This window comes from Protopterus annectens, chromosome 17.part0 (assembly GCF_019279795.1).
Source record: "Protopterus annectens isolate FY-2018-M chromosome 17.part0, PAN1.0, whole genome shotgun sequence".
Classification (NCBI taxonomy): domain Eukaryota; kingdom Metazoa; phylum Chordata; order Ceratodontiformes; family Protopteridae; genus Protopterus; species Protopterus annectens.
In genome coordinates, this window is record NC_056751.1 from 498,488,167 (window position 1) to 498,514,655 (window position 26,489).

The following is a 26,489-nucleotide window of genomic DNA, read 5'->3' on the forward strand; positions in this document are numbered from 1 at the left end:
ATAGCTGCTGGGACTTTGCTACCCCTTCCACTGAGGTGTCAGTCCAAGCCTCACTGAGGAGATCAGTCACCAGATCCCCCTCAGACTTCTCCTGCAATCCACTGCAAATAGTCAGCACAAGGGCCTCCCTATCATGGTATGGTTTCATCATGTTAACATGGTACAATTTGTGCCCCTGCCTAGCAGTTCTACCATGTAATTAACATCATTGACCTTCCTTACCACCTTGTAGGGTCCTTTCTAACAAGCTGCCTGCAGCTTGTTGTGTCTGACAGGAATGAGAACCATGACCTGCTACCCTATAGCATACTCTCTAGTTTGAGCATTCCTGTCATACCAGAACTTTTTCCTGCTGTTGGGCTTTTGAAAATGTCCCCTGGGCCAAGCCCATGAGTTCCCTGAGCCTTGTCCTGAGTTTTAGGACATATGCCACAACAGATGCCTTGTGAGATTCACACTCACCTTCCCATTCATCTCGAATGAGATCTACAGGTCCCTTCAACCTATGGGGTCTATATTAGACCATCGACTTTTTAAAATGTCGAATGTTGTAATATCGACCCCTATTCAGCGAACGCTGACAACATTGAACATGCAGAACAGAGAATTGTTTCCAAGGGAAAAAAATTGTTGTTCCAACACAGACACACACACACACACACACACACACACACACACACACACACACACACACACACACACACAGAACACAAATGCACCAAACAAACAGAAATCCACACACATACACCTAAAATCCTACAACTAACCCTACAGTAAACTGTACACACACCACTAGCTATCCACTTACCTTAACCCAAAGCCTAACCCTAAGGTCCGTCACTATCGCACACTCACCTCACCCGCGCCCTAACCCTAAATCACCTACCCCATGCCCTAACCCTCACATCCACACAATCACACTTACCTGATCCCGACCCGTAACTTTCCACCACAGTGTGAAACATAGTGAAGCCACAGGAACGGCCAACCAAATTCCTTCCCTAGGAAGAAATTCGGTGTTCCACAGCTTCGCTATTTTCAGTGTTTGCTGAATGGGGGTCGATATTAGAACATTTGAATTTGTGAAACTTCGATGTTCTAATATAGACCCCACCCTATGCCCATACAACTCAAAGGGTGAAAACCCTGTAGATTCCTGGGGAACCTATCTGTAAGCAAACAACAGGTGGGGCAAATATTTGTCCCAGTCCCTCTCAAACTGGTCTGCAAATGCCCTAAGCATAATCTTGGGTGTAGAATTTAACCTCTCAACAAGGCCATTAGTCTGGGGACGGTAGGTGGTTGTCTTTAGGTGCTTCACCCCACAGTACTTCCACAGATAAGCCAGCAGGTATGACATGAAATTGGCACCTCTGTCAGTCAGTATTTTTCTTGGGAAACCTACCCTGCTGAAAATCTCTAACAAAGCATTTGCCACCTTTTCTGCCTTAATGGAGGACAGAGCCACTGCCTCAGGGTATCTGGTAGCATAATCTACTATCACTAGGATATACTTTTTCCCTGTTGAACTTGGGGTACTCAGAGGCCCCACAATATCCATAGCTACCCTTTGAAATGGCTCCTCAGTCAGAGGCAAAGGCATCAAATGAGCTTTCACCTTGTCTCCTGCATTGCTTATCTTTTGGCAGTCCTCACTGATCCTGCAGTACCATGTGCATCTCTGGAAATCTCAGGCCAATAGAAGTTCTGCATAATAGGTCTCTTAATATGTTTTATGCTTATATGACCTGCAAAGGGAATATCCTGGGCTATGGCTAGAAGTGCCAGATGGTAGGCTCTGGGCACTACTAACTGCTGTATTCTCTTAACCTCGAGCCCTCCCTCGGGGTACCACTGTCTACACAGTAACCTTTTGTCCCAGTATACAGATTCCCCCTTCCCTTGAGAATCAGGTGCCTCAACAGCTACCCCCCCCCAGGCCTTGTGATGTAGGGTCTGAGAGCTGAGCCTGTCTCAACTCTCCATTTGTAACTCTTCCCAGCTCCCCTTCCACAGGAAGTCTGGTATCCTCTGACAGGGGTGCCTCACTGTCAGCCTGTGTACTACTATTCACCTCTGCCATTGCAGTCACTCTGTCCAAGGGAGCAACAATATTCACAAGGGGTCTATATTAGAATACGGAACTTTCAAAATTTCAAGTGTTCTAATATTGAACCCTATTAATCGAAAATTTAAAACATCGAACATACAGAACAGCAAATTTTTTCCTAGGGAAAAAATTTGCTGTTCCAAAACACATACACACAACACAAGCACACCAAACAAACAGCAATCCACACACATACACCTAACCCTACACTAAACTATACATACAGCACTAACTATCCACTTACCTTAACCCAAACCCTAACCCTAAGATCCATCACTATCTCACAGTCACCTCACCCGCGCCCTAACCCTAACTCACCTACCCCGCCCTAACCCTCAAGTTCACACAATCGCACACTTACCTGACCCACGCCCTAACCTTAACTCACCTAACCTGCCCTAACCCTCACATCCACACAATTGCACACTTACCTGAACCCGACCCATAACTTTCCAACATAGTGCTGAAAATACCGAAGCAACAGAAATGTACAACCAAATTCTTTCCCTAGGAAAAATTTGGTTTTCTGTTTCTTTGATATTTTCAGCGTTCACTGAAAATGAGTCAATATTAGAACACTCGAAATTATGAAAGTTCGGTGTTCTAATATAGACCCCCCACAAGCAGCTGTGGTTCACCTTCAGTCTCACTGCTACAGGGTAACTTTCTCCCTGATGTAACCACCTCACCAGTCCTGGCTACAAGTGTGCAGTCTGTCTGGGTCTCCCCCAGGCTACCAGACCCACATGTTTGTCTCCAAGACTGACTGCATGTAACTGCATGGACACATGGTACTGCATTATCAAAATCATTCCCTATCAGGACATCTGCAGGGATATCCTCAAACACACCTACTTGCTTGCTTCCTTTTCCACCCTCCCAGTCAAGGTGAACCCTAGCCAATGGTATTTGGAATGGGGTCCCTCCTTCAGCTCTGACTGGAGTAGACTGCCCAAGCAAGTAGTGCTCCTCTGTAACTGTTGCAGGCTTCACAATGGTTAGGTCAGAGGCTGTCTCTCTCTTAGCCATGGCTTCTTTCCCATTCACTAAGATGGGATATAACCTCTTATGGTAGTTTAGTACCCTTGTTGTCTCGAGACAACTTACTGCTGGCATTTTGTTATTCCCACTTACTGGCTTTCCTACCTTTTGTTACCCTCCTTGCCTCCATGGCCCAACTGGTTGCATTTAAAACATTTAACCTTTGGCCCTGGATGTGTACCTGGATTAGTGGCTTTCCTTGCTACTGGCAGACTCTGTTAGGGCAATCTGGGCTGCCCACCATGGGTTCCTTAGACCCAAGGGCAGCACTGGGTGTCCCTTTCCTGTGCAGTGATGCCCTGCTTGCTAGGTAAAGGTCTCCCTTCTTCCTCAACTCACCTGCTGTATTGCATTGTCTAACAGCTAACCAGATTCTCATGTCCTCAGGCAATGTGCTAAGGGCTTGTTCCCTCACCAAAGTGTCCTGCGGCCCTTCAAAAGTGGTGACGTGACATTCACTAACCCACCTATAAAAATAAGTGCTTAGTTCAGCAATATATTCACATACACTTTCATCTGCCTAGCATCTATGCTCAAGAAACTTTTTCCTATAAGCTTCAGGTTTTAACTTAAAAAATTCTAGCAAACAGTTCTTTACAACATTATAATTTAAACAGTCAGTATCAGACAGTTTGGAAAGAACAGTTGCAGCTTTACCTTGAAGTAAGGGGGTCAGGAACTGCACCCAGAGCCCTTGGTCAACATTATACTGTTTACATACCCTCTCAAACATATGAATGAAGCTATCAACATTATCTCCCTCTAAATTGTGGAAGCATTTAATGACTCTTGTTGCTTCTGGTGTTCGGTTACTCCCTTCCCCATTAACCCAGGACTCTGGTGGAGAGTCAGCATCTACTTTTCATGTTGCCTCTGCTTCTCATTCTCCTCAGCCTGCAGACATTGCAATTTCTAATTTTCCTCAGCCTCAAGATATCTCAGTCTCTCTGCTGCTTTTATTTTCAAATGCTCAGCCTCCGAAAAAATAAAAAACAAAAAAAAAAAAACTGTAAAAAATTACATAATGTGGGGAGCTTCACCCAACACCCCCTCTTACTTAAATATACCAACTTTGAGATCACACTACAGTGCCGAAAAGGCAAACTAGCAAATGCAGCCAAACAAATTCTTTCCCAGGGAAATAATTCGCTGAAAAGCTGTTTTGCTATTTTGCCTTTTTGTGTTTTTCAGTTCGATAAAGATGCATTCGACAACCTGCATCTGCGACAGCATAACATAGAGCCAATGTAGCTATCCCACCACTGTCAAACAATTAATATGTGACTCCTCTGCACTGGCCCAGTAATCAAGGATCCTCAGTCCTCACCACTAACAACAGTGAGGGATGTACACATTGAGAGGATGACATGTAAGCACACAGTAAAGTAGAATTTCCCTTAAAAGCATACAGAGGTCACCGCCATTCTGAGGCTGGTTTCTGCCTCTTTCTCCAGATCCCCAATAAGACTCCCCACTGGCACAGCTAAAGGGTTGAGATCTCAGCCAAGTGGTCAAGCCAAAACCTTCAGCACCCTCTCTGTCCAACCAGTGCTTCGTGTCCCTGCCCAAGCAGCTGACACACACACACACACACACACACACACACACACACACACACACACACACACACACACACACACACACACACACTTTGAGATTTGACTTATATACAAACCCACAGACACTCCTGGGGAAATCTAGTGCAGGTTTACTAGCTATTCCCCCTTCTGCACAGACTATAAGGTAGTTATCACTGCCAGCAGCCAGCTCTTATCAACTACTTTTAAGGCCCTTACCAAAGGGTGCCCAGTCTTACTGTGTAATGTTACTATTAGAAGCAGCAAAAGGGCCCTGCATGTACGGCAACTGTACAGCCCGAAAAAGCAATAATCCAATATTAAAAAGGGGTCACCAAGCAATGGCAAACTCTTTAATAGCTAAATATTGCTATATTTAGCTATTAAACAGTTTGCCATTGCTTGCTGGCTCCTCTTTTTTAGTACTGTTACTATTAGTGAAATGGTAAGTGTGACCAAGACTTTCAAGGCTATTGGGTTGGCCTATACAGTGTCACCAAATACATATGCAAGTACTCACAGAGCTTAAATGTCTCTAAACAAACCAGCCATAATTATAATGTTTAAATATATTTAATAATAAAAGAGCAAGACAATATTCAATAACTCAGCACAGTTACTACAGAGTTCAGAATGACAAGAAATATTTTAAAACAACATTGCAGGACAGTCAAATAAATACAGAAAACATCTAAACTAATCTTTACTATATCCCTATCTATATCTAAAAGACCCTTTTCCCTAGTTACTTACTATTAGCCAGGCAGAAGTGCTGAAGATTGATGTTTCCAGATCCAAAGACAAATACAAAATGCACAGTTTCTGAGAAAGTTCCCAAATTAATATCAAAACATTACTGCTGGGACATCTGGATGACATCATTATTTGTCACCTGCCTTGAGTTCCCAGCCTAAGAGATACCAACAGAATTTAACATTTCTCTGTGAAAAATACTTATCTCGCAGATATGCAGCTACTAGGAAGTCAGAGAGCATTAAAAACACCCAACATTCCAAACCTAGTAATTATTTCTGTTTCCAGACAATAGAAATAAACCTCTAGCTGTAGACATTCTGTGTCCTTCAGTGAAACTGAGACATAAACACAATCACAAAACAATTCACTTATTTTCTTAGAGTTTTCAAGTTAACTCTGTTTATATTACTGAAGCTCAGTACATAACATACAGTTCAACGCACACTTTTGTACCAGTAGTTTAATATCCACATAGCATACAGCTCTCTTACATTTGTAAGACAAGCCTCTGGATCATATTAATATTCACAAATGACATATGATTATTTACAAAATTCCAGATAGCTGGGCTGGGAGCCTCACAAATGTATATATAGAAAGAGAGAGAGAAAGATAAGTATAGATGCATTTTTTTGTGGCTGGATTTATAGGCAAAGATGGGATTACTAAGCCATTGCAGAATTCATCAGTTAAACTACTGCAGAGATCATCCTAAAACTGAAGGACTGAATACAAATGCTAAATACAAAAAGCTCTAAAGAATGTTTTAATAATGATCATTTTAAAAATTGTTTTTACAATGTATTCAGATATTTGTCAACCTGAGATTCGAAGGAGTGTTTCTTATTCATGAACAGAGGGAAGTACAAATCAGATGGTTAGAAGCATGCTCATCTGTGTGCTTTCTCAAGAGATCTACTATTCTGCATTACTCTGGTATAAATCAGGATGGACACTTGGTGAATGCATGAGACCATAAGAATAGTGACAACCTTGGACAAACTACTCAATAAATACTATCCAGACAGCAGCACTTAGAAATGTGTACTTTGTCATAATGCTCTTTTTAAGTATTAGGTTGCATTGGTTACTGTTTGCTTTAACAAGGGGTGCAGCAACGCTTAAGCTGATTATATGCCAGTTACTGTGTAAAGGGCTAAAGCTCTGCCTATGATTCAGACAATCTGGATTCAATTATTTGTCATGGAACTAGAAGTGATGGCTGGGAGCAAAATGGAATGGCAAGGTACTGTCTGCCTCTCTCTCTTTCTCATATTAACCCCATTGTAACTTGGAAACTACATACAAGGAATAATTGCAAGCATGTCAGGGTCTTGCACAAGTGGATGACACCCCTCATACAGACTTACTGCATACCCTAAACTGGACATCTGCAGACATGCTCACAGGTGAAACACAGAGCCATAAAGTCAAATCTCTGATTCTTCCCACAAATGACAGCATCATTCCCAGTGCTTGTTTATCCAGCTGTTGGAAAAGAAAGGGCTATGTGGGTCTCATCCTGAGTGGAACAAATGGATCATTACAGTAGCTGGGGAAAAATGCAATAATTAGAGGGGAACCAGAGACAAAATAAAATAAGCTTTACAGCTGATTACTGCTATCTTCTAGATTACTAAGGGAGAAACTCTCTCATATCTGGAGAGGTGGGGGGGAGATGAGAAAACCTTTACCCCTCACAGAAAGTCAGGTGTCAAAAAATGATGATCTCATTTCCTTAGACCAATCATCTGTTTGTTTTTGAATAAAATGATGCCAAGTTTCTGACACTGATTTTTCACAAAAAGTTTGTTTGTGTCTTTCGGCTTTTCCCAGTTAGGGGTCGCTACAGCGGAACTCCGGTCTGCTAATGATTGGCAGTTGATTTTTTTACATACCGGCTTGCCAGGCCTGACGCACAACCTTCAACAAAGGTACACCCATTCACGCATGCCTCCATGCAGAAGACGCTCTAGCTGAGAATCAAACCAGACAGCGTCTTACTGTGAGGCCACAATGCTACCGCAGCACCACCAACGCAAAAAAATAAGAAAAAGAAATAAACAAATTAATTAAATAAGTATGCACATGTGTATAAAGGAGGGTCAGTCAAGCATGTAGTTTAAACCAAGAGTCAGAAATGATTTTCACCAGAAGAAGAAATACCTTTATAAGTAAACAGACCTGCACATTTATATTTATGCCTGCTTATAAAATAATGAGTGTGCATAGAATCATAGGATCCTAGGAAGTTACTAGGCAAATGGCTCTAGGGCCCTTACAAGCCTAGCCAAGTTGTTACCCTTATTTCCATGATCAGCACCTTTTGCCCTTGTCCAAGAGGGACACAGGTGGAACCCTTGGGGTGAATTTATGGGCACCCATCCAATTGTCCAGATTGCGTTTGAAGAGGGCCAAAGAGGTGCTCTGTTTGACATGAAGTGGGAGTCTGTTCCAAAGGTGTGGTGACCTCTGGGAGACAAATCTATCCCTACAGCAGCTTTCATTAATGTCACTTACCAGGTTAAGGTCTTTACAGCGAGTAACCGGTGTACCATTTAACTTATGGATATGCATTATTTCAAATAACGCATGGTCAGAGATTGCCTTGTGTGCAAGGTAGAGATCACCCCTGAGTAGTCTCAATGGAACAGAATAAAGTGACAGTGATTTCAGATGATCCCCATAAGACAGATGCTGTAGACCTTGAATTTTCCTTGTGAGGAACCTTTGTGGTTTCCCCAATTGCTGCAGGTGCTTGGAAAAGTAGATACCAAAAGGGGAGCTGTACTCAATTATTGGCCTGATGAGGGAAGAGTACAAGGAGGTTATACCTTCTTTTTTCTAGAGGCAATGCCCTTACTTATGAGGTGAGCAATACAGAATGCCCTTCTTATCACTGCGGATATATGGTGGTCAAAGGTAATGTTGCTGTCAACCTGTATGTCCAGGTCTCTCACCACTGAGTGTGTACATAAGGTGTTGCTATTAGCAGAAACATCACTTTTACCAAAAGGGATGCTAATACATTGTTTTGCATTGAGTTTAAGGCCATGACTATGGCACCAGTCATTTGTTTGGGTAAGACCCTCTTTTAGGATGTTGACATTATTTGGAGATTCTATGAGCACTCTCAGTTTGCAGTCATCAGCAAACTTTGTCAACCACAGACCTTTAGTTTTTATTTGTACTTTGGAGATACAGATTCCACCCAGTAGAGGTCCCAGGACTGATCCCCGTGGAACACCACTGGTTACAGGTCTGCTGTTGGAGGTGGATTCCCCTATTTTAACTATATGAGTTCCGTCAGTGAGCCAGTTAGTGACCCATCTAATGATATAAGGGTTGATGCCTAGTTGGGTGAGTTTGTCAATGATGTCTTAGTGTGGGATAGTATCAAACACCTTGGCTAAGTCCAGGTAGGCAGTATACACAGATTTCCCTTCATCCAGGGCCTTAGTGACTGTTTCAAAGAAGTCCACCAGGTTTAATAGACATAATCTCCCTTTGACAAATACAAACTGAGTAGGGTCCAGTGTTTGGAGATTACCTGTATCTTTGTTGTTAAGGTCCATGATGATTCGTTCCATGGCCTTGCAGATAAAGCTAGTCAGGTTAATAGGTCCATAGTTCCCGGGGTCAGTGGAAGCACTACCTTTGTACAAAGGAATAATGGTGGCTGTTATCCATTCAGCTGGTATGAAATTGGAGCTTAGACTATGACTGAAAAGAGTACCCAATGGTGTTGCTAATTCATGTTGGAGCCCATATAGGATGCAACCTGGGATGTTATCACATTCCACAGATACTGTGTTTTTGGCCTTAGAGAGGGCATTTACAACCTGCTCTTTAGAGATACAAGGTAGGGGGCAGGTGCTAGGGATGTCATGGGGTATGTGTGGCAGGGACAGGTATCAAGCAAGAAGAAGTCTGGAAATAAAGTGTTCTATGATATTATCTGTTTCTAATTCTTTTACTTTTCTAAATTACTCATACAATATAATTGTTTTCATGACAATAACAGAGATATTTAAATAGCTTGATTTATGAAAGTCAAAGGAAGGAATTATTGCAGTGGCAATACAAAAAGTCATCACTGCACATCTCCATTCATACCAAGCAAAGCAAGACTCACATCAAATCATTTGAATTCCAATTCTGATTAAAATGTACTATGCAAGGTAATAATGCATGACAGATACAGAACTAAGAAGGGTGGTGATCTTATGTCTGCTATGTAAAAGCCAATATGTCAGTTTGTGAAATAAAAATGTATTATTTTCATAAATAATTGAAAGCCTTACAGCTCTTGTTTTCAGTACTAATGGGACTTGCTTTCTTTACTTCATGAAGTTAACTCTATTTGTACTACAAAGGTGCCATTGTCATTCTGTTATTGAATTCATGCACTATGTTTTGGCCCCAGGATGTCATGAAGCTCTAGTACAGTGACAACTGCAGTGTTCCTGTTAATAATAAAAATAGGTGATGCCTTCCTTCAGTTCTGTCCATGTAAATACAAAGTGAACAGACAGGTAGCCTGAGAGACAGACAGCTAGCCAGACAGAAATTTTCATATATATATATATATATATATATATATATATATATATATATATATATATATACACATATATATATATATATATATATACATACATACGATTACATTTCAAAACATCTAAAACTCATAATGTCTAAATTCAAAACATCGAGACCAGAAAATTTAATTTAGTGAGTATATTAACTAGGACATTTAACTCTATGATCTATTATGGATACATATCAAGTTCTTGGAATGAAATCATTAGTAACTCCAATTTTTAAATCTAGAGATAAGATGGCAGTACAAAGTTATCATCCAGCAAGTCTAACACCAATATTATGCAAATTCTTTGAGAGATGTATTACTGAAATCATAATTAAAGAAAATGATACTGCATTGACTGATATTATTCAGCATGCTTTTTTTTTGAAGGGCCATTCTACATTCTGTCATTTGTAAAGCTTTTATTGTTACACCACTATGGAGATGGCAATTAGTACAGGTATAATCTATGTATTTTAACCAAAGCATTTGACTTACTATCATTCCACACTTTTGCATTGGCTTTGGAACAATATAAGGTTAACTGATATTTATGTAACTTGATTTAATCATTGGCTCAGAGCAGCACCCAAAGATTAATGATTCAAAAATAAAAATCAGATCCAGCACTGATGAGATCCTCTGTGCTTTGGAGATATGTGCTTAGGCCTTTGTTGTTTAATATCATTTTTGACTTCACTCTATGCAATGATCACTTTTGGTTAAGTATGTAGATGATTGCAAACTTTTTTTTTTTTAGCTCATAATGAAAATGATTTCACTAATATTGATAAGTATTTACTGTGCTTAGGTAAGTGGGCTAGTTCATTTGATCTCTCATTTAGTGAGAAAAAGAGTATCATCATGTATTCTGGCAACCAAAGATTAAGGAGATCTTCTATATTGTCTACATTTGATTTACTGAAGGTTAGTGAATATAAGGATCTTGGCATACTGACTGATTCCTCTTTTATCTTTGAAAATCATGTGAGAGCCACTTGTAACAAGGCCTTAAGACAGATGGATTTGATTCTGAAAAATTTTACAATAAGAGAGAGGTTATGATCTTAATTTTATTTAAGGTATATAATTTTAAAATACAGCATAATGTTCTATACATTTAATACCTGTCAGATTCATTGTATAGAATCAGAAGAATATAAATTTGTAAAAAGAATACCTGATATAAAGCAGTTATGTTATAAGGATAGAGGTATTTCAGCAGGTCGTTATATCTACTACTATAAATACATCAGGGGTCAACTTATGTTTGCCTATAATGTGTTCAATTACTTTTTTCATCTTTATTAGGTTTGAGAAGTATATAATAATGCAAAGATATATAAGCAACATAATTCAAAGTTCTGTTTAGAGTTAAATAACACACAAATGACACAATTATGGAATAAATTACCCGAATATAACAGAGATATGAATAGTCTTTAATCTTAAGTTATCTAGATTAATTTCCTGAATATCCAGGTTATCTATTGTGAATTTAATACTTATGAGATATTGTATTAAGTTAAGGATGGTAGTTTATTTCTTGAGAAGGTTATGTTTCAGTCTTAATTGCACTATATTAGCTTCTTTCCATTTGTATATCTCCCAAACATTAAGATCCTTTAGTAAGGGGTAATGTTTTAGGTTTATAGGTTGATTGTTTATTAATAAATATGGGTTTAAGTGAAGTGGTATCTATTCAACCTGTCCTTAATTAAATATTGCAGTAGTTGACTGATATTGTGACTACTAGTGTATATAGTACAGTATATATGTATATAGTTAGTTTTCTGCTTAGTGATGTTTTTGTTATGTTATGCATTGATTTGCTATCCCTTTTTGAGTTTTCTGGTGTTTATTAATGTATTACTGGAAAATGCAATAAAGAAACTTTTGAAAAAAAAATAGAGGTGTGACTAGTCTAGTAAAATTTAAGACATCTTCGGATGATTAGGCTAGCACTATGATATCTAACTGAACAATTACTGAGACAGTGTTCCTTGAAATCTGTGAGGCTCGAATGCTTTAACTTACAAGCTTATATTTTTGTATGATTTCTATAAATCTAACAGTGGATAACTGGAGGGCTTTCTCTGTTTTTTTGTATGTATTTATTAATTTCACTGTGGTCTGTCTGGCAGCTTCTAATGCTTTCCCTGAAACATTAGACCTATAGTTACAATAATGTGAATGTGTAAAGATAGCTAGTATGATCATTTTCTGAATTAAAGGTAATCAATTATTAAAATGCATTTTATCCTCATATCTTGTAAAGTGCATTTTATCCTCATATCTTATAAAGTGTTTGATGATCTACAAAATTACAGAAAATTCCAGAGTAAAATAAATGCAATACAAATTATTTTTATTTAGTTTTTATGTACAAACCTACCCCTGAACTTTGTGGTAATTGCTGTGCTGTCTTTTGTTATGCATTGAAAACACGAAGAACTTTTACTCCATCTGTAACAAATGGTATACCCTTTTATTTTTATTGTACCATTTTCCTTTCCAGCAAAATATCTGGCTATACTATTTCATGGAAAATTAAGGTCCACACCTTTTTTCTACTTACTACTATTTTGAGGTTCACAATCACAGTTTGATATTATTGCTCTATTGTGAATGCTGTTCTGCACATCACTGTATTTGTCACAGCTGCTTGAGATGACAATCTTTGTTATTGCTCTCATTTTATTGTTTGGATATCTCTTGTCTATTCCACTCTGCATATTATAGCATTGCTTCTATGCAGCTATGAAGATGAAATACAACAGTATGCATTTCATTTAGCATCTGCATACTGTATACATAATACACTAAGGAATGCATTGTCTGTACTTTTTAGCTTTGTCTCTGTTTCCCTTAATTTCCAAGGCAGGAGTCTTAGCTACCTCTCTTTATAACCACAATGTTTGTTAACTAGTATTCAGTTATTTTATGTAAAAAAGTGTGGTTTCAAAGTACAAAAATGTGTAAGAAAGTGAGGTATAGTCAATATTGCTTTATGCATTATAACCGTCTTAGAATTGTTAATATTATTAGCTGGTTTTGGACAAGAATTGTGAAGTTGTCCAAACTTGAGTTATTATTCTGCACTGTTACTCTCACCACAACTTGCCTGGCAGCTTCAAATGTCATCATTGAAAGAACAGACTATTCTGGAAGTATAACAACAGTGAAGTGTATATGAACTGTCTTGTAAACTAAGGGTAATCATTTATAATTGTTTTATTTTCTTACCCTGTTTAAATCTCTGCTGAACCATATAATTACCAAAGTCTGTGGTAAGGACTTGTTAATAATGTTATTCATTTATTATTTTATATATCTGCCTATCTCTAAGCAATGTAGCAAGCGTTGCTCTCCCCAGGTACTGTGAATTGGTACAGCCCCCTAACCCCTTTTAATCCATCTGTAACAACTGGCTTATACATTTGATTTCTGCACTGTAGTTTTATTAGTCAATGTCCATTCATCTCTATTATTTATAATGAGCTTTGTGGGCCATCTCTGGGCATTGGTTTCATTGCTGTCTTCCAGACTTCTTTTTCCTGTGCATGGATATAAACTAATTATGTCACACAAAATACAATTACTACTTGATAAAATCCACTTAACACTTCAACCTTCACCATTCCCACCCACTCCACAGTCCATTTTCTTTATATCTACAGAGATTACATCCCATTTTCCATACCACCACTATATTATTATCTTTAATACAAGACAGTCACATAGAAAAGTATTGATTTTGGTCCTGATGGTAGTATATCTATGCTAATTGCACTAACAGATTTTTTTTCATACCCTTACCTTCTTCATTTACTGGTGACATTGTGGGATCACTCTCTCCTGTACTTTATCACCTACTGTTACTAAAATTGGTACCTCAGTTTGCCTACACACAGTCCTGTACTTTTGGCAACATTAATCATTTCTCTGTCTAGCACCTTCCTCTTCTACCAATAGGAGCAAGTGATCTCTTTACATCCATATATGTTCCTCCTTAGTTGTTCTACTCTTAACAACCCATCCACAGGTAGCAGTAATGGATTTCCTTCACCCTGGTGGAAGCATTTCTTTGCCATGTTACTATGTTGGTGATTGTAGTAGTTGTCTTTCACTAACATCCTCTTCTGGTCTGATACAACAGTAGAACCACTAGAAGCTCCTTGATCTGGTGCTTACCACCTTAACCCTTGCCTGTACCCCACTCTGCATCTCTTCATTTCTGGTTAAATCTGACTACGTCACTCATCCCTGAAAATATATTTTCCTCAGAAATCGCCTTGGAGCACGTCTGAAAATTTCTATCAACTAAAGGTAAAAATCTACTGCCAATCATTAGCAGACCGAAGTTCCGCTGTGGCGACCCCTTACCGGGAAAAGCAGAAAGACAAACAACAACAACTGGAATGCCAGTCAAAATCAAGTATAGAAAAAGCAAGCATCCCTCAACTTAAGCCACTTCTCCTTGCACTGCAGTTCTAATTATACTTTATATTCAGCTTTATAAAATTACCAAGTAACATGCTGAAAGTAGTAATCTCTGTGATACCCCCACTTGTAAAAATGTTTCTTATCCAAAAAAGACATGCTGCCTGACAACAACTATTTACTTGTTTCATGGGGAAGTCATGATCAAATTAAAAAATGAACAGCAAACAAGAAACACAGGCCCCAAAATAAGGACAATTTTTAAATATTGCTCTTATAAACTTAGAAAGATAATAGAATAGTAGTAGGTCTTGCATTAGTATGAATTTTCTGAAGGGTATGAAATCTGAAACTCAAATGCCTGCCATTATTTTCTAACTTCAGTCTTTAATGATTTGCCACAAATTTGCCAGAAAACCACAATTTTATGAAAAACAGACCAAAAATGTGATGCAAAAATATAAAATTGCCACACAAAACAGCTGGGAACCTGTCAAACAAGGGACACCTTTTTAATATTAGTACTGTTAACTTGAGCAGCTGACAAAATAAGAGCATCTATGTGCATTTCTGAAATAAAAGCAAACTATAACTCTGATCATTACAGTTATTTATAATTGTAAACCCTCCATGTTTTCCTCCAAAATTGCCATTTTGCAGAGGGATTATTAGAGGGAGAGCAAAATTTTGAGCCAAAATTGGGGACGGTTGAGAGGTTTGGATATTCCTAATTCTATAAAGCGATTTATTTGCACATACCTCTTAACTTCTTAATGCAGGAAATCTGGACAAGGCCAAATATATTGGGGGAACATACAAACAGTACTAAAAATTGCTCTTGTATAAACTTAAGACAGCTGATAGAATAACAGGTCTTGCTTTAGCATGCATTTTTCTGAAGGGTATGATGTCTGAAACTCAATTCTGTCATTATTTAGTGACTTCATTCCTAAATGATTTGCCAGAAAAACATCATTTTTTTCGAGGAACAAACCAAAAAAAAAGAAGCAAAAATCTATTCATTCTGCAAAAATCTGGACAGTTGAAAGGTACAGTTCAGCCGGTGCTGTCTGAGTTTGCTGCCCTTCCCCCCTCACAAACTCATGGTCGAATGGAGCCTCCCCCCTGCAGCCATTCCAATGTCCCGTTCCTTGGTTATTTCACCCCATTAACCATAAACACGTATTGCTTTACTTCTGCAATAATTTGGATTTCATTTGAAAGTTTTATTTTGCATTTTACAGCACAAACCTTAATAGATATCTGCTAAACAAAACAATGCAGTCACACAATGAAAACAGACTTAACATTAAAACTTCTTTGCCTTTGAAACTCATTCATTGAAAAAGCATTGAAACCCACATTTAAAGAAAATACATTTTGCCAGTGGTAGATAAAAAATAATTTTGGGCTGTTTTCAAATCATAGGCCCCTTGCATAAGAAACATGTACATGCTCTTTGATACACCTTCCTGACTGTATTTAATTATATTCCTTGTGCAAAACAGTACAGTTGTTAGACAGCATTTTAAATTTGTTTTGAACATTTTTCCAGTAAACAATGAAACAAAATGCATGCACCAATAATGGCAGAGCAGGGCAAACACTCTAGACACATGTCTTTGTAAGATGGGAGGACATGCAGACTCCACAGAGAAGGCACCACAGCCAAGAATCAAACCACATAACCTGTAGCTGTTAGGCAACAATGTTATTAGTGCACCACTGACTTACTTTGCATGTTTAAAACAAACATACAGAATCCACAGATGTTATGAAGAATGGTTCAAGCCTGGGTATTCTCAGGCTACCAGTATATAGCGCCTCAGGGGGACGGACACACACACACACACACACACACACACACACACACACACGCATTGGTTTCCTTCTCCATAGCCCGCCTGCAGTCCTGAATCAACCTTATCACAATTAAGTAATCCGCAACAGCTCTGGATTCACACACCTTAATCCGGTCGCAGCAGCAGTCCTGAATCAATGGCTGGTTTCCTTCTCCTTAGCCTGCACACACAAGCTAATGGCTGGTTTCCTGGCTCTGCGAGAAGACTGCAGGCTCCAGCCTGCGGGTGATGCAGTCCATGTCCTTCCATTCTGTGCGGCCGTCACCGGATAGACATCAGGGCTGCAGGGCAGAGATTACTTTCTCCCCTATCCAGACTGCCTAACACAGCAGTCTGCAGTTCTGTGAGCACCAGGAACTCCAAGCATGCATGCGTGGAGTTGCAATTTTTTTTTTATTTCATTTTTTTTATTTCTTTCCTTCTTTCCTTCTACAGGTGGGGGGGGGGGCTGCAGTCCTGCAGTTCTATAGCATGAGCCACCCTTGCATATCTATCCCATAGGCAACTAAACAAGTCAATATTATTAACAACAATAATTGGCTCATCTTTGTTTAAGCCAAAACAAATAGCAGATACATTTAAATTATGAATGTTAATTGCAGGAAAATCTGCAGTCAAGAAATTTAGTGACACTGAATGACCATTATAAAACTTATGTTCTGTCATTAATATACAGTCAAAACACAAGGAACTAAGAAAAATCAAATCATCCATCTCTTTTGGGCTCAGATAATATACCAGCAATTATGACCATTAATCTTAGAAATTAATTAGGCTCAGTCTTACATAGTATGTTTATTAAGCTCCTTAACTCTGGAGAGGTACCCAATTTATGGAAGCAATCAATTATAACACCAGTTCATAAGAAGGGCAAAGTCACAGACATCAGTAATTGCAGATAAGTAAGCTCAACATTCCTTTTAGGCAAGTGATTCAAAACATGCTTATCAGACATTATGGAAAACAAAAGTTGAGTCGTGGATGAAATTGCTCTTAAAGCAACAGTATGGATTTATAAAAGGTCACTTAACATTAACTAATATGTCAGAATTTTGCAAAGAAATAAATTAAGCTAGAGACACAACTTTAAAATGTACAGCGACATTTCTGGATTTTTAAAAGCTTTTGTTTGCTCTTCCCATATCTTAATATACAAATCTCTAATTAAATGTCCATATTATAGTTATTTAATAAACTGGATCATGATCTGGTCAGTTATAATTCAGGTCATTTTATTGAACACTGTACCTGTTACTTGTGGTGTCCTTCATGGGTCAGTACTTACCCAATGTTATTTAATTTGGTTTTCAGCAATATAACTACTAATATGTCATGCTGATTAAGTACGTATACCAATGACTGACATCAGTAGGTAAGCATCGAAACATGACATTAATTTTAGTATATATAAATGTAAAGTAATGTTTTTCAGCAAACTAGCAGTAATGAAGCCAATTATACTGGATTAAACAGCTCTTCAGATTGTGACACAATGTAGAAATTTAGGGATCACAGTAACAGATATATTTTCATTTCTACTCATCTAGTCATGATAGTTACTAAAGATGTGAAACAAGTGAACTTACTGTTGTTGCTCATTTTTTTTTCTACAAGCCTATTTAAATTTTAAATATGCCTAATGTTGGACTATAAGAATTCATTTGACACTGATACAAAAGGACAACTTTCATGGTTAGAGTCAGTACAATTAAAATTTACCAGGAAAATCTCACAGTTTAATATCTCCAGGACTTTTGGGTTTTTAGTACTATGACAGGAATGGACCTCATTCCTAAATCAAAGTATGACTGAAGTTCATGAAATTAGTATAATTTCAATCTTTGATGTTAGTGAAAAGGGCTCTTTGCAGCATCCACAATGTGCCCAAAACTGACTCATTTTGTAATTTGTATGGAAATACATGTATTGGTAGCATTTTTAAAAATGACTGCAAATTCTCACATTTGGGGAAATTGTCATATATGGAAATGTATGAACAGTTAGATCTTTTTTTCCTTACATCCTTGGTATTTTCAAGGTATCCTAATCCTGGCATACAGAGCAATGCACAATAAAGCCCTGAGGGTATCATTAAATCTGGTTGTATTCATTTCATCTAAGATGCAGACAGAGCAATCTGAACTACAGCATAAAAAGTTTTAGGACAAATATAGAAAGGAATTTTGTCTCACAGTACATTCCCATAATTTGGAGAAAGCTACCCTTCAGAATATATTCAAGTCACCAACACTGCATACATTTAAACATAATTTAAACATCTGAGTGAATTCAAAAGTCTACAACCCTGCATTTTCAAAGTCAGTGTCTCAAGACAGCCTTTGGACTTGAACAATGTATCAGACTTAAGTCTTACGCTATGTGCATCAATGAGGATATGTTCTCTTCAGGAGTACAGTTATCTCTTCTGTGTCTTTCTTCTTGATGATGTAACATATTGTACCTAGCAGTTGCACAGTATGTATAACTGTCTGTAAGAATCAATGATTGTAATGAAACCGAGGCATGACCTATGTCACACAGTACAATCTGAATCTGTTAAGTATTCAACAGTACAACTATATTATGGTGTATGTATGTCTGTTTGATTGTTTTTTTCCCCTTTTTTTTCTCTCTCTTTGTGAGTGTGTGTGTGTGTGTGTGTGTGTGTGTGTGTGTGTGTGTGTGTGTGTGTGTGTGTCTGCGTGTGTGTCCTTGAATGCAGAATGCCTAACTGTAGACTGAAATGCTTAATGAACTGCAGGAGATGTCTGACTGCAGTGCTGTATAGTATTGCTTCTAGGGTGGTGGATGGCAAGTTTGTGGCCTTCAAAGTGCTTCAGGCTTTACATCATGACATTCAATAAGGTCCAAACACAACTGTCCTGCACATTGCTACTGCCAGGTGTCAGTAGGTCTAGCAAACATGAATGGAGTTCAACTGCAGCTTTTGAACAAAATTAACTTTACAATGTGCGTAATCAAGTTGATTACTTATGACTTGCCAGCAGTACTAAGGACATTATCTATTACCAGTACTGTGGAAGGACTTCCTACACTTTTCTTAGGAAATTAACATATTCTGACAATGATCACCTTTTTATACCCTTCATTTCACTTTTTATATTTTTATATTTAGACTGCGGTGGTGGTGCTGTGGTAGTGTTGTCGCCTCACAGTATGACGTTGTCCTGTTCGATTCTCAGCTAGAGCGTCTTCTGTGTGGAGACATGCGTGAATGGGCGTACCTTCGTTGAAGGTTGTGCATCAGAGCTGGCAACTCGGCACGTAAAAATCTACTGCCAATCATTAGCGGACCGGAGTTCCGCTGTGGTGACCCCTAACCGGGAAAAGCCGAAAGACACAACAAGACACAACATTTCACTTTTTATATTTACTTTAACTTTGGCATTAGGATTATCTTTGCAGACATGTGGTAACCAGCAGCACCCAAAATGTCAATGCTCTTGACATTTCAACCAAGTTTAGTTATCTTATGAAGTTTTTATGCAAATGAGGCTTTCAGGCATACTGGTCAATGAACTGCATTATTACACATATGTGCTGGTGAAGCTACTGTCATAAGTAAGTCTGAATGATTGTGAATGCACAAGGACAATTTTTTAATTTATTTTAAGGCCAATTTCTAACTAAATGGGTTAGGTTAGTTTGAGCACAAAAAGAGAAATTGGCTAGGCTTAAAATGACATGCAAGGGCAACTAGTCTAGTACATACATATGAACCAATTATGTACAAGCACATCTTCAACCTGTGCACAAGACAATGCGCTACATGCACACTTGTGCAACAATTTAGCTAACTGAACTGCTTATAGTCACATTGTATTAGGTATGGTTCACACCCCAGATTATCCACAACAGTTTTGCATTTTGACTCCAAAAGGGAACAATGTCTTCTGTAAGAGCTGAGGGCAGAGCCTAAAGCTGGTGTGCTAGTGATGTGAAAGTTGTGCTGTACCTTTACTTTACCCACTACAGGCAAAAGGCTGTAAGCAGCAGTAGGGGGAGCATTTAAAAGGACTGATGTCTTGACAGACTGTTAGCTAAGCAGTTGGCACTGTGGTCATTTAAAACACCAAGCAGAAGTGACTCTGTCAATAGCAGAAGCAATGAGCATATTGTAACATTTAAGCACATAGCTTTAAGATTCGGTTACATCTCTTCTGTTATAACTAAAAATAAATAAATAAAGTAAACCAGTTACCTACTTATTGAAAACTTTCTAGCATCACAAAACTTTGTGTGTGTAATAGGAATGAGACAATTTTACAAAGTGCTGCAAACTGTGAATATCCTGCTGAAGGATCTAAACCTGAAAGAGGGCCACCGTAGACAAGGTGAGTAGGCATATTCCTTACTGCAGTTAATGGTGTATTTGAAATGTCTCATGTCTTCTTGCTAAGTGATGTTGAGTTTGGAGTTATACTGGCAATATTACTTGAATTTCAGCATTTGCTCCCATTTGCAAGCGTATAGGTACAGTGGCAAATTGCTGATTTTTCCTCATACAGTGTTCCCGCATGTGATAGGGGAGTTCTGTAGAAGAATTGGCTGTCTTCTGTACTGACTCAATTTGGAAAAGCCAGACTGGTTAATTTAGGATTAGGACTTTAAACAGTTGTGATGGGCCTAAGGATTGTTCAGATTATCACCCCTACTATCATAGTAAAGATAATTCTTTGAGAATAAAAATTCTACCAGGTGCAGTCACCTCTGACTTGACAATGGAGTGAGTTTAATTTTCTTACTTCATTTGCAATGGTTGAAACACACCCTCAGCTCTCCTGTTCCTCAGCTGGGCAGGTGAGGAAACCTGGATAACATGACTACTGACAACTTATCTTCATTATCCAGTCAGCGATCCCTGCACTGTAATGCTGACAACCTTAGAATCATGTGATGACTCTTGATAAAGGCATCAAAAGTGTTATTATGCAAATTGATCCCTTCCCATGATGTCTAGTCTCGACCAGAAAATGTAGCCGTAGTTTGACTTGAACACGCAGCTGTCCAAAAAAGAACTCTAGAGGTTGAAGCACAACTGAAGGTGGAATCTCCTCCTAGAAGACTAACTTAGCCTTGTTGGACAGTATTCTCTGTACCAAACAAAATCTGCCATAATTAATTTTCTTTTCCAGGGAGATTTTCCTGCAGAGAGTTGACTAAAGTGCATGGCTGCTCTTCCTCCCAGGAGATTGTGGTGCTTCTTGCATGATGATTTTAGTCAGGTTCCATCCAGTGAGATATTCTCAAGGTGTGCAGATTCCTCAGGTGCACTGAATTACTAAGAATATTCTTTCTTGTATTCATTGGAGTCTGCATGTCCTCCCTGTGGTCGCGTGGGTTTCCTCCGGGTGCTCCTGTTTCCTCCCACATCCCAAAGACATGCTTGTAGGTGGATTGGACACACTAAATTGGCCCTAGGCGTGAGTGCATGCATGTGTGTGCCTTCTGTGGAAGGTTGGGCGCCAAGCTGGCAACTCGACACCGTAAATCTCCACTGCCAATCATGAGCAGACGGTGATCCGCTGTGGCGACCCCTAACCGGAAAAAGCCGAAAGAAGAAGATTCTTTCTTGTATTCATTGCTTTCGCCAACATTGTTCCTCATTTACAGTGTAACATGTAAGATATTTATGTAATATGTTTCAGATGTATAACAATTATAAATACCCTGGGAGCTTTTAACCTGGTTTATACATTTTACTAAGTGTTCTACAGTTTGCCCTATTTCACACATTACAGGCAGGGCTCCACATTGCAGATACATGGTTAAACCTGTATATTACTGCAGTTTCTTTGTATCTTCATAGCAGTTCTGTACTAGCTTATCTTTATGGCTCCTTTTCTTGCTGTAAGTGATGGAAAGATGCTTATCTAATATACATGCATGTTATCCCTGTCTCTATCAGCTGGGCCATGGCCCTACAATAAATAGTTTGTATAAACAAAATAAAAAAAGAAAATAAAAACAGAAATGTAACCAATATTGCAGTCATCTGTTAATTTATTCCTTCCTTGCAGTGCACCATTATAGGTTACTTATATTTAATACATTTTAGTGTTATTTCTAATCAGGATTTCTATTCCAGGAAACTTTTTTTCCAGTATAGGTTTAATTTAATTTTAAAATGACATTGAAATGACTGGTTTATCTGGTGGTACTATGCAATTTACTATATTTTATCTAGTGTCCATTTTTCCTACCCAGGTCTGCTTAAGGAAATTAATATTTAAGTTTATACATGGTAGATGTTTATTTGTTTATATGTTTGTTCATTTGTTTAATGTGATGAACCAGCAACAGAGCCCATGACAAGCTGTGACCTTTCCTTTCCTTTTGGGGCACCTGAAAAAGTAAATCTTTTTGAGCCTATCTCCTGAAGTAGGCTTTTGCACTCACATATCTATGTGGGGGGTATTGGGCAAGTTGTTAGTGGACTACCCCAAAGTCCAAGTGCAGTAGGTGATATTAAAAGGGTTTTCTACAGGTTTTTCCATAAAGTCACAGGCACTTCCTACTTCTAAACCCTGCCTGAACCTGTGTTCAGTTTCAGGTAAAGAATCTTTTTTTTTTATTTTTATTTATTTATTGCCTTTTCTTTACTGGAATGGTTCGAATGGCCACTCAGGCCCAATTTTAGTGAAGACCCCGAGAGGAAAGCTTGATTAAAGTTACAAAAAATTACAAAAATTACAAAGAATTTAGAAAGAACAAAGAATCAGTTTCTTAACAGTAAAATTGGGTTTTAGAATCATCAAATGGGTAATAAAATCAAGACAGATGCTAATACAATTTGATTTCTGTAGGATTGTTATGCAATAATAAACAGAGTTGCATTTACATACTGTATACAGCAACGTACAAATTTCATTTACAAAGAAGCGATGAAAAGCAGTATACAGTTATAAATACAGTCAGGATTTATTAACATTTAAAGGGTAAGGTAGGTGAGCTGGAATGTTATGGATCAGTGAGAGTCTAGAGGTCTGAGACAGAGTCAGTGAGGGTGTAAACAAGAACACAGCCAGGAGGAATCTAGGGGCTGTTTTAGGTTGTGTTTAAAGCTAGATGCACAGCTGTCCTGTTTTAATGGAATTGGCAGGCAGTTCCACTGTCTGGTGATACAGGATGACTATAGTGAGTCTCCAGATTACCTGAGCGAAGGCAATGTGGTTGAGATTAGTGCTTGAGAAAGTTTTGTACAGAAGGGCATGAGTGTGGGTTGTGTATTATTTTGTGGGCAATTAAAGTTGAGTGAATGTAAGATGTTGAGGAGTTCTAGTCAGTTGAGCTTCTTTAGTGTTAAGCAGTGGCATGTATGGTAGGATGCATTAACTGCAAACTTGGCTATTTTGTTAAAGCTGCCTTTATTTTATTTAGTAGGGTGGCTTGCATGTTGGTTAATATGGGTGATGCATAGAGAAAGGAGGGGAGAAGCAGAATGATGCAAAGGATTTTGTTGATAAGTCTGTCAGGAAGAGTTTGTTTTTGGCACAGGAAGTCCATTTTTTATGAGTTTTCTTGATGGCCTGGGTGATATGCAGGTCAAAGTTTAGGTTATGTTTTATATGGCTTTTAATAGTTTGGTATCTGTTACAGTTTCTATGGTATTTTTATTTGCTGAAGTAATATTAAAAGGTGTACAAGTTGTTGAAAGAGATGTGGGTGTGAAAAGCATTTTTTTGGCATTTAGGATTAGCTGGTGAGCCTTTAGCCATAAATCTATGGAAGTGAAAGAGTCTTCACTCATTTGCTTAAATAGTTAGTGGGTTGAGGCTGAGTAGATGATGGTGGTGTGATCTGCACATTCTATTAAGGTGGTAGGTTTGCTGGCTTTCTGTAGGTTGTTTGTGAAAATATTGAAACGTTCTGGGCCTAGAACTGATCCTAGTTGTAGACTGATGGAAACTTGAATAAAGGGGGAAGGTACTGATTCCATTTTACAGCCTGTTGTCTGTTGGAGAGATGCATACAGAACCAAGTAAGAGCTGAATGAGACAGTGATAGGGAAGATAGTTTGTTGATGTTAAATACTTCTGACAGATCCTGGAACAGGGGGATATTAGGATGTTTCTGTTGGTATTTATGGTTTCTGAAAAACTAACCAAAGCTATTGTGCTGTGGTTTGGTTGAAAATCATATTGTGTGACGGAGAGAAGTTTGTTGTTTGTCAGATGGATTAGGAGTTGGAAGCATATGCATTTTTCCAGAATTTTGGACAGAGTGGGGATAATTGCAATGGGGCAATAGTTGGAGAGGTCTGTGGGTGAACCACCATTGTGAAGTGGTGCAATATGTGTTTTTTTCCAGATAATAGGTACATAGTTTTCTCTGATAGATCTGTTTATAAGTATTGAGATGGGGGGGGGGTCTATATCACTTCAGCAAAAAAACTTTTAGTCGAACACCTCTTTGTCAAACGCTAATTGTTGAAAGCACAATCCATCACATGGACTTATTAGCAATTTTTTTCCAAGGGAAAAAAAAAGCTTGGCCAGCCTAACAAGCATCAAAATTTCACAAAATTTAAAACCCACTAAGGGGGACTGCACCCCCACAACCCCCAATGTGGGGGGCTATGCTGCCAACACCTCCCTAACTAAATATACCAACTCCGGAACAGGGCAAATTCCCGATGATGGCCAACCATTTCTTTCCTAGGAAAAATATTCCCTAAAATGACTGCTTGACAGATTGAGGTTTCGACAATTAGTATTCAGCAAAAAGGTGTTCAACTAAAAGGTTTTTCCCTGAAGTGAGGTGGGGTATGCCACGACATTGGCAGCTAACATAAGGTACTTCGGTGGGAGTATGTCAGCAGCTGGTGCAGTGCTTTTCACTTTTTGAAGGTAATTTTTGATAGTTGAGGCAGGTATTTGGGAAAAAAAAGAGAGGGGTATTGTGAGTATTGTTGGTGGGGCTAGAGAGATTACAGGGGTAGATTAGATTCTAGTAGAAAGAGGACAGATTGAAGTGTGTGTTGAAGTGGGTGGCTATGGGGTCTGTGTCAATGTTTATGATAGGAGATGGGGTGGTGGCTTCACCAGGGTGTAGAAGAGTTTTTATGTTTGTGCAGAACTGCATGGGATTGTAGTGATGTTTGCCTTGAAGTGAATGAAAGAATGCAGTTTTGTTTAATTTGACCTGTTGTTTACACTGAAAGAATTGTACATTGTCTAAAAATGTGCCTGTTTTGTTGTGTTCTATCTTTGTACCATGTCTTCCAGGCTTTCTCCCTATTTAGCATGATCTGTTCGCTTTCTTTGTTGAGCCCACGAAGCAGGGTTACTTTTGGTTCTTTTTGTCCTTATCAGAGTTAACTCCTTTAATATGTTACAGAATGTTGCACTTCTAGTGGTATTTTTTTTAGGGTATTCCAGTTGTATTGGGAGAGAGAGTTTATAAAGGTGTCTTTGTTAAAACAGGAGCATCTACATTTTTGTTTTAATACTGTATGTTTGGAGTGTGATTAGTTTGTCTTGTAATATATTTGGGGAGATGGTCACTGATGGTGTCTGGGAGGTGACTTTAGAAAAGGTACCCTAACAATTGCTTCAAGTAATTTTGGAAGTGACCCTCAACAGATTGTGCAGCAATGTCCCCCACTGGGAATTAGTGTATAAGCTTTTTGGTGACAAGATGATTACCCCCCCAAGGGCTTGAGGAAGATTTTTCATGGAGACCTGTCTGTTCAGGGCCTCCCATCACTAGTTATAGCCATAAACTCTATTTGCACTGGCAGGGAATCAGATCTAGTGAGGGATAAGCAATCTGTCAACAACATTAAAAAAAGGGTGCTGGTTACGCTTAGCTTTTATTAAATATATATCACATGGTGACAGTTTCCTATCAGTTTTAACAATTGTCAATTGTGTTTCGTTGCAGGTTTTACCTGCATTGTGATTTTCAGACTTTCTTTCATTATGCTAACATCTCAGGGGATAATCTGGTCATGGATCAAGATACTGTGAAGGTCATAAGAAAAGGCTATAGTGGTTTCCATTGTGTACAGCTGCTGATTGACTCTAGTCAGTGTTGTTCAACAAGTTGGAAAGCCATATTTTTGTTTATTTACACTGGTGTAACAATAC

General features: G+C 38.5%; 1 protein-coding gene across 1 annotated transcript in view; it reads right to left on the reverse strand.

Annotated features, from left to right (window-relative positions):
* Positions 1-26,489, reverse strand: part of SHANK1 (SH3 and multiple ankyrin repeat domains 1) — a 3,668,399-nt gene that overhangs the window by 1,842,831 nt on the left and 1,799,079 nt on the right. The window lies entirely within an intron of this gene.